Genomic DNA, 9180 nt, shown 5'->3' on the forward strand with positions numbered 1-9180 from the left:
ATCCAGAAAGCTACCTGATGGCCATATGGAATGCAGCTTATTCTTGCCCACTTGCACGTAACACAGAACTGCCTGTAGGAAATGTCTCCAGGGGCCTGGTGCGAGACAGATGAGAATTCAGGAAATGGGTAGGGAGAAGAACAGAGGAGCAGCCTTGACTGCTGAACTGCCATTCCCATCAGCAAAACTTTGAGTCAAAAATGAGGACAGATATGGATTATCACCTTTTACAAAGAGCAAAGTCTCTGACATGATTTAAAGCTTGCATCACAGGTACAATCAGTGCTCGGTCTGCTGCACTATCTGCTGGGCTGCTGCACACAGGAAAAATCCAAGCACACTTTAGGAACCTTCATAATACACAAAGCTTCAGTGTATGACCCTCATATTTATTTTTCAACCAAAAGCTATCTAGAAGAATGAGCATTAAAGAGTTTGATGTTGATTAAGCAGGTCTGACTGCAATTAAGTTTATGAATAGGGAGAAAAATGCAAAATTTTATTAACTGTGGAAGGAATGTTAGGTCTTTAACTGCCCAGCAAGTTTGTGAAGACAAAGGAGATCAGTTTACAAGGGTTAAGTAAACATAATATTTTATATTACAGTTCAAATGAATCCAATTTCAACAAGATGTGTAAGAGTCTAAAAATTGGTTTACCAGATTGAACATTTTTATGAACATTAAAACCCATTACGTTGCTCTGAAGTACAGCTACTGAACAGCCAGAGCCACATAAAGAAACCATTTTTCTTAGCCCTATGGCTGAATTGTTTCTAGCCTCCTTGCTATTCATGTCTAGTGGGTTCCCTGTATTTATTTTTACACGCCTACATGTTGTGCATTTTGTATTCCTTTAAGTTTCCAAGGTCGTGTCAAAACAAAAAAAGCATTCCTGAGTGGGTCAGCATAGGAATAGCCACACCAGACATCAACGTAAGAACTTGATGCTTACTGCAAATCTGAGAAAAGTAACCAGCTGTTGTGAAACACACTTCTGGTAAGGGAAGCAGGCAGTGCATGAACACAGTGCTCTGAATAGTGCTGGCTTAGCAGGAGCTGAGCTTAAGGCCCTTTATCTATAGAATTGACATACATCTATAGCTTCCTCATTCTGTTTAACTAATCGCTGGCTCTGATGAGGCTACAAACAAAGCTGCCCAATTAGCACCAATTAATGACAGAAATATTTTTTTCATATTAATGAATCTGAACTACTGAATTCCCTCTTAAGGGCTTTCCAGCAGATTTGCAGCACCTCAAAGAGCTAGAGCACAGATACTGTGTGTGCATCCAAAGGTGTCAGCTCATCATTTGGATGAAAAGAAACCACAGATAATGGAGATACACCACGACAGAGAGTGGATCCTGTGTGCCTCCCATAGCATGCAGAAGGGTTCACAACTACCTCTGTGCAACACACCACCCCCTAGGAGCTGTAAAATTCAAACAGCCCTCCTCCTGCAGCTGATCATTGCTTTTCTGCACCACTGCTGGTATTACATGCATCATCACTTGCCTTGCTCTCAGCTTGGGCCATGCCTGTATAGTGGCCAGCACAAAACAGCTGAGCCAAGTCACTCTCCCTGGTGAGAGCCAACGGGCCAAAGGCTGCCCTGACATACACACCAGAGGCAAGTCCACTGAAGCCTGTACCAAGGAAAAACATTGACCTCAGGCATTTTGAGCTATAGCTTTTTATGGACAAATTACAGAGAAGATAAAGCTTTAATGTACCTTGTGAGCAAGGCCTAAGGCTGGTGGATGAAGAAAACCAAGGAGAGAATGAAGTGTGGGTTACAGCACACACTCACCTGCACCAGTGCCCAGCAGCAGCCCTGAAAGTGGCTGTCCAGGACCATGCCTGGTCCAGCACAGGGATCTGTTTTCATGCACTCAGAGAGAAAAATCAGTGTCACCATCAGCACCTCCTCACACTAGGATGGAGCTGAGTTTTATTGCACCTGAAACACAACACTTGGCTTCTCAGGATGCATAAGTAACAGATTTGCCAGGTGAGCCAAAAGGGATCCTCCCCTTAGGCAGGCTAGCAGAAATGAATGTCAGGCTTGTCTCATACAGGACTCACTCTCACAGATCTTACACTGAAAGGCCACGTTGTGGGGAGTAAATTAGCACTCTGGCATCTGTACCAGCTATGCTAAAACCACCCAAAGCACAAACAGGATTTGCCATACCATGTATCCAGAAAGGGAAGTGCGTGGCTTTGTTATGTGATGAGCTGGGGCTCTTCTTGCTCCCCTCGAGGCTCCACAGCAGCAGGTTGGTGATGGGCAGGCTGCCTGCCTACCTGCACAGCAAGAGCACAACTGGGAAAGGGTCCAAAAATCCAAAGAGGAGCTAGGGAGTAACCCAGTGACTGAAGGTCTGGTTTGACCAGGAAAAGAGCAGCCTTCCCAGTAAAGATGATGAGTTGCAATAAGAGTGGGTGGGTAGGGTGGGGCAAGAGAAGGCTTGAGAGAATTGAGCCCAAATGACTCCCACACTCCAGAGAGCTGCAGACTGGGAGCCGTCCTTTCTGGAAAGCAGCGTGCTGGGCTGTGCAAGTAGCAAAGACATTACTGCTAGTACAGATGGGAGGGAGCTGCAGTGTTTGCACTCCAGTTTTCAACACCACCAGCTACAGAATGTGTACTGAGAGCATGTGGACCCAACAGGCCCATCCTCATTTCCTAAGGAACACAAAGGCAAACTTTTAGCAGCATAAACCAGAAAATATAGTTTGGAAAGCCTGTGTTGCTGGGGGAGGTAAAGCAGCATGCCTCAGCCTTCATGGAAAAAAAGGCTGTTTTGGCATGGCCAATAATTAATGAGCCAGCAGTCATTTAAGGTGGGCATAAATATTTGCATCTCAGAAACATTTGCCACCTTCTCCAGGCTCCCCTTCTCTCTGTCTGGTTTTTCCTTTCTCCACAGCCTCCTCTCTCAGGCTCTCTCTTTCTCTCCCCTCCTCTCCCTGCCTATCATCTTGCTCTAATTGTTTCCAGATTTGTGTGGGAGGTCAGGGCCCGGGAGTGCTGCTTCATGCCAAGTTTATAAACAGAGCAGTGTTTCCAGATGGCCACTGGCTCCAGCCTGGCTAGCAGGTTGATTGGGACCAGAATAACAACAGGTGGAGAACAGACAATGAATTCCTTGACACTTATTTTACTCCCTCTGCTTCCCCCCACCCCCCCATTCCCTCCTCCCTGCAGCCACCAAGGCTACCACCAGCAGACCTTCAAGCTCTTGAATCAGGGCAGGGAGTCGGGACACGGGGGAGGGAGAGAGGAGGAGGAGGAATGATGAAAGAAAGTGCAAGTGACTTCCTTGACCGAAGAAATGGCAGGGCAGGAAAGGAGAGACGTGCTGCTACCTCCCTGCCAGCCCTTACTGCTGCTGTTAATTAAGGTGTCCTTCAAGACTTCATGGAAGAGACCCTCAGAGAAGAAATAACAGAGGGTAAACAACATATCTTGGACATATAGAGCGATAAGATTGATTTAACGATGCTCCCTAGGCAACTGTGTGCTCTCAGCTTTTGGCAAGGCAGCCTGGGCCACCAAGCCCACTGGCAGTGATGACACATCTGCAGTCACAAGGAGCTCTGTACTCTATTTTTCCAGACAGAGCTAGTCTCCCCCAGGCTCCAGTTTGCTACCCCCCTCCCAGGCTCCTGCCCTTCCCTCCCAGTCTCCCTTGCCTCCTCCGAGCTGATGTTTTCTTCCCACTCTCCACACCAAATTCCCACTTTCCTCATCGAAAGTTGTTTATAGAAATGATGGGGGAGGGAAAAGAGGTTCTGCAAGGCAGTAGCAGAAGTGATTTTCATTCTGTTTCGGTGCTCTTACCAGGGCATTTGGAGGAGTTGCTTGCAACAACTGCATTGCCCTGAGGACTGGGTCTAGAGCAGATCAAAAAGTGGCCACAGATGACACAAAACTGCAGTAGGTTCAGACTTAGGAGAAGCCTCACTGCAGGAGACAGAGGCATAAATTAAAGCAGATGACAGCCTTGATTTTGGGTCTATGGTCACATAAAGGCATACTTCATGTGCATACATGGTGTATAGGCAACTTCTGCTATCACGTTCCTCCTGAAAATTCCCAAAAGGAAGGCAGATCCTGGGAGTAAATGGGAGAGAAAGAGCCAGGGTCAGAGGAATAAATCTAAACTTTAAATGGCCAGGCTGCTTCAAGCTGTGTCAGAACTTTCAGGAAGGTGTGAACACCAGGAGGAACCTGCAACAGTGCATTTTGGTTCTGAAGGCCATGACTGACACCTGCTCTGCCCCTGAAAAGACCACTGGGATGCAGGAGCTGGATGGAATTCCAGCTGAACGTTAGGGTGCCAGCACTGATCCTCCTCCTTACTGAATCTCCCAGGGATTCATACAACTGGGAGCTCAGCTTCCAAAGGGGTTAGGGAAAGGGAGTGAAAGGGTTACTAATGAGGGGAAATAAGGAGGAACAGCCAGTCTTCTAGATTAATTCATCTGAACTGCAAATGTTCCTATTTCCCTGCCTGGCCCAGTTCTGCACTCCTTAGGGTACGATGGCAGAACCGTGAAGAAGCAAAAGTGTAGATGACCAAAACCCATTATAAGCTCAGGTGAATCCATAAATAATGAGACTAAATTATTAAAACTGCTGGACATGACTCACCAGGATAGGCTCAAGAAATTTGCTATGCACAAGAAAAAGGGGTAACATTTTCTCTGCATTTCCCACTTGTACTTACACACCCTCCAGATGGCTAAATTTAAACTAGGATGAATATCCTAGAAATAAACCCATGGAGAAGCATTAGAATTGCAACATGAAAAGCTACTGTCTTTTAAAAAAATTCTTAATTAAAAATTCAGAGACTGCCTTAAACAGAATGTTATCCAAAGTTGGTAATTAAGACAAGACTCTAGAGTGAATTGTTTGTTTGCTTTCTATTTGCTGCTCTCCTGAAGTGTAAATAAATTCAAAAGGCAGTGAAAGGGCTGCAGAGTCTCCTCTGTTTAAATAAAGTGATAAGTAAACTGAATTCCTCACGTGGGGAAAGCAGACAGGATTTACTCCATTCATTATTAATAGCATATTTTCTTAATTGCAACTTTATATTCAGATCCTTAATTTTTGACAGGTCCTCATGGATTGTCTACAAAATCCACCCAAAACCCCCCAACTTTTGGCACAAGTGTCAGCATGAAGGTGAACAGAAACTGAACAGGAGAACAATTTGCTGCTACTCAGAAAGCTCTTCTATAAACTGTGTGTGAAAAGCAAGCATCATTTAAAAAGCATTTGCTAATATTTGCAATGCAAAAGATTTCAGATCCTTGCAGATGAATACCTGGGAACAGATTTGGAAGCATTTAAGGGTTTTCATGAATGTCAGCAAATTGTTAACAGGTTTTTATTTTCCTGCAGAAATTTCACGAGTAGCCTTAACTGCCAAATTTTATACTGCGTAAGTTCTACATCTACAAATAAACACAAAAATATATTAAGCCAATTAAAACCAAAAAAAAAATCTTTGCACTTCCAAAGCTTCTTATATCTCAGGACTCCAAAATGCTTTAAACAAACATTGTGCCTAATCCTATGGATTGGTTTAAATGAGGTCACTCAGCACCTCTAAGTAGATGTTTAGGGTATTTTGCCAGAGTGAACTTGTAAGATAGATGGATTTATGGCAGTAGGGTAAGCTCCAACAGTTTGGAGATTCTCCCAGTTTCAGACTAAATTCTTTGGGGCAGAGAACATCTTTGACCCCATGCTTAGGCAGTAGAGTCTTGATTTCACTGGGAATTCTGGACATAACTGAGATGCAAGTAGAATACCAAAGGAAGAGAATAGGAAGTACTGAAGACAAGGCATCCGATCAAAAATGGTAATTCTTATTTCCATATGACTTCCAAAATTCTGCTCATGCACAAAGCTTCCAGTTATCAGTGGAGCATTATTGGGACTGCAGGATGATCTTTTTCACATGCCACTACCACTACTGCTTTTGGCACAGCACCATGTTTTGCATAACTCAGACACACTAAGCTGTGCTTTTCCTGCCATCGCTCCTGTGCTCTACAGCACTTGCTTGGTTCATAGATAGTTTGCAGTATCTGTGTTAGTGCTGGATGAAATTATCTAACTCTGATGTATCTAATCCATAGTAAGTAGCCTCAGGAGCTGACTGTGGACAGAATTCCATATTTCTGTAGTGAAGATGTTGATCTCATGCTGAGTTATGGATATATATCTGCAGTCCTGGTTTCCCTTTCAGCAGCTCCTCACTGAATGCCTCTCTATGCAGAGAAGGCAAATGACATTTCTTTTTAAACCAACAAAAAAGAGCTTTCAATAGGTGGAAAGCTGAAGATAGGTCTAAGAGATAAGCCTAAGAATTACTAATGTAAGTGACTCTTGTTAAGGAAAAGAGTTAATTCACACAACATTGATTTGCAGTGTTGATGCCCACAAGAACACAGCATGGTAAGTAGATGTTCTTGTTCTGGATGTCACTCCTTCCACAGTTTCACACTCAGGCAGCACAGTGGGAAATGCCAGGGAGTCTGACTTCAGTCACTGGCTCAGGTATCAAGTTAAACTTGAAAGGTCAGGTTCTGAGTATCCACATTGCAGAAGCTTTGTATGTAAATGTAAGCACAAGGATTCACCTCACCTAAAGTTAAGCACCTCCTGAAAGATGCTTAGATTGCAGGTGCTTCTTCTATACTCAGCAGAGACAGACATCTCCAGAGGTATCTTGAGTGTTGACTTGCACACTGTTCACTGTAGAAGGACTTAGCAAACAATGATAGCTACAGACATAACTTCTCTCAGAAGCTGAAGTAAACTCTGCTCCAAGCACAGACACAATTTTTTGGACTTTGCCAAAGATTAAGTTCTTCACACAGACATAGCTATTGAGATCTACTGATGCAATAGCATTTGCAAATGTGAATGTTTCTGAACATTCCTGCTGTAGAGAGATTATATAAATGCTCCCTGAAATGTAGCTTATTTAGAAGTGAGTGCATATCTGAGCTAATGCTCCTGGGGGGAAAAAAATAAGCAAACAACGAAACAACTAAGTTTCTCCTCACATAAGTTTTGAAACATCTTGAACCAGATTGAAATTATTTTTCTCTTGAAGAAGCTGGCAGGGTAGTGAAATGACTTGCGTGGAAGAGGTGAAAAATACCATCTCTAAAAGCTGAGAAACCCAAGTGAACTGTTCACACGACAACCCATCCTCAGTGACTGTTATTTACTATGCTGCTCTGAGCTGCTATTCTAAACAATTATATAGGCAGAGCTGTGACTCAAGATGGGAGAAGATGCAAACATTGGTCATGAGTTCTCCCCTATTTTTTTTCCAATTAAATTGGAACGCATATTTGTTCAGCTAGAGAGTACACTCGCATATGCATGCTCCTAAGTGTGTAGAAGCCACAAAGTACAGCCCTGGAAAAGGAGCACTGCAAGGCCTCCGAATAGTTCAACATACACAGAATCCTCATAAAAGGTTTTTTTCAGGAAGCACCTTACAAATTCAAATAAACACACTGAGGATGAGATAACCAGACTGGGTAAGTTAGCTTCCCTTGACAATGCCCAACAGCCATTACTCTGAAGAGTAGACTATAACTATGGGCATTAGACTATCAGATTTCTGGACTTCTGCCAGCCACAGTCAATCCCAGGTGGTCTGAAAGCCACGCAGTAGGTGCAGCAGCTCCTGGAGATGAGTCTGGCAGCTAGCCCAATTTGTACTTTGAAAGATGCATAAATGCTGTAATCAATTTCATTGTGAGGAGTACAGGACTAATTAATAACAGGCATTCTTCTGCTACATTTTCTATATAGGAGTTCAGTCAAGTCACCTCTGGCTGTTTTTCTTTTTGCCACCCAAAAGACAGAAGAGCAAACACAGCAAATGCACGTGAGCAAAACAGAAAGCACCTTCAATGAAGAGTATGTAATGGAAGGAGCTGCTCCATCACAGGAAAAAGCAGATTAAAGAGATACAGGTAGAGATTATGACCACTGAATAGCAGATGTAGCAGTACACCGAGTAAAAAAGGTGCTGGTGAACTGCGGACTGCAGAAAACCTCACTGAAGAAATTTAGACAAAGCTTTTTCTCCACAGACATTTATTGATCATGAAGTGTGAACAAAAGAAATTGCCTGCGAGATTTTTCCTGCATGTTTAATGAAGTATTAACTGCAAGATTTTGTCAAAAATACTTGATGGGAGGGGAAATGTTGCTTTGTTCACTCTAAATTGTAATACCTATAAAATATTAAGATGATAGAACAATCTGCTCCAACACTTCCACCTGTTGCACTGCTGTTGCACTGCACTTTTGCCAAAGAACCCTGGAGTATGCCTACAACTATTTGCAGATCTTCTACTGCCAGACCTTGTAATGATACAAGACTTCAGCTCAAGGAGTAAGTCTGTAGTAACATTCTGCAGTACCTAGTATTGCAAGGACATACACAGCACGAATAGAAATAATTGTTTAACCTCAGGTGTTAGTTGTAATCCCCTGCTTATTTTCTGATTGAAGTGCAAGTACTGTGGTCTGGAAACTACTGACAAACATTGGCTGTATAATAACTAACACTGCTGCTCTTCTATCTCTTACACAGGACACATTGACACCAATAGAGCTAAGGGCTGCTGTGGTATCACTGGCTGCACAGTGCAGCCCTAAAATGAGCCACTAATGTCTGTAAACCATTATAATAGTGATACTTTGTCTAAATTATGGAGCCTAAGCCATCTAATAGATCAACACACTCATCTGTTTGCCAGAGGACTGCCCATGTCCCAAAACTTCATAACAATTCAAAGGAGAGCAAATAACAGTGATTAATGAGCAAAGAACAATGTCATTTATTGCAGTGGAGTTGATCTCTGAAAGAAAGCAGAATTTAGCAGCTAAAGTGGAAGCTATTAACTGCATCTTTCTTACTAGCAAAGGCAAGTAGCAACCGTGTCATTTAAATAGGTCCATTACATAACATTTCTGTGTAATTCATCCCTGGTCTGCTAAACTAATCTTTAGCTTTTTAGGGTGTTTGAAAATGAATTAAATGGATGAAAAATGCAGCTGAAAGCCAGGCTTATTTAAGGAATGGAGAACAATAGGAAGGCATGACAAGGAAAGATCAGCCATTT

Source organism: Indicator indicator, chromosome 31, assembly GCF_027791375.1.
Source record: "Indicator indicator isolate 239-I01 chromosome 31, UM_Iind_1.1, whole genome shotgun sequence".
Lineage (NCBI taxonomy): Eukaryota > Metazoa > Chordata > Aves > Piciformes > Indicatoridae > Indicator > Indicator indicator.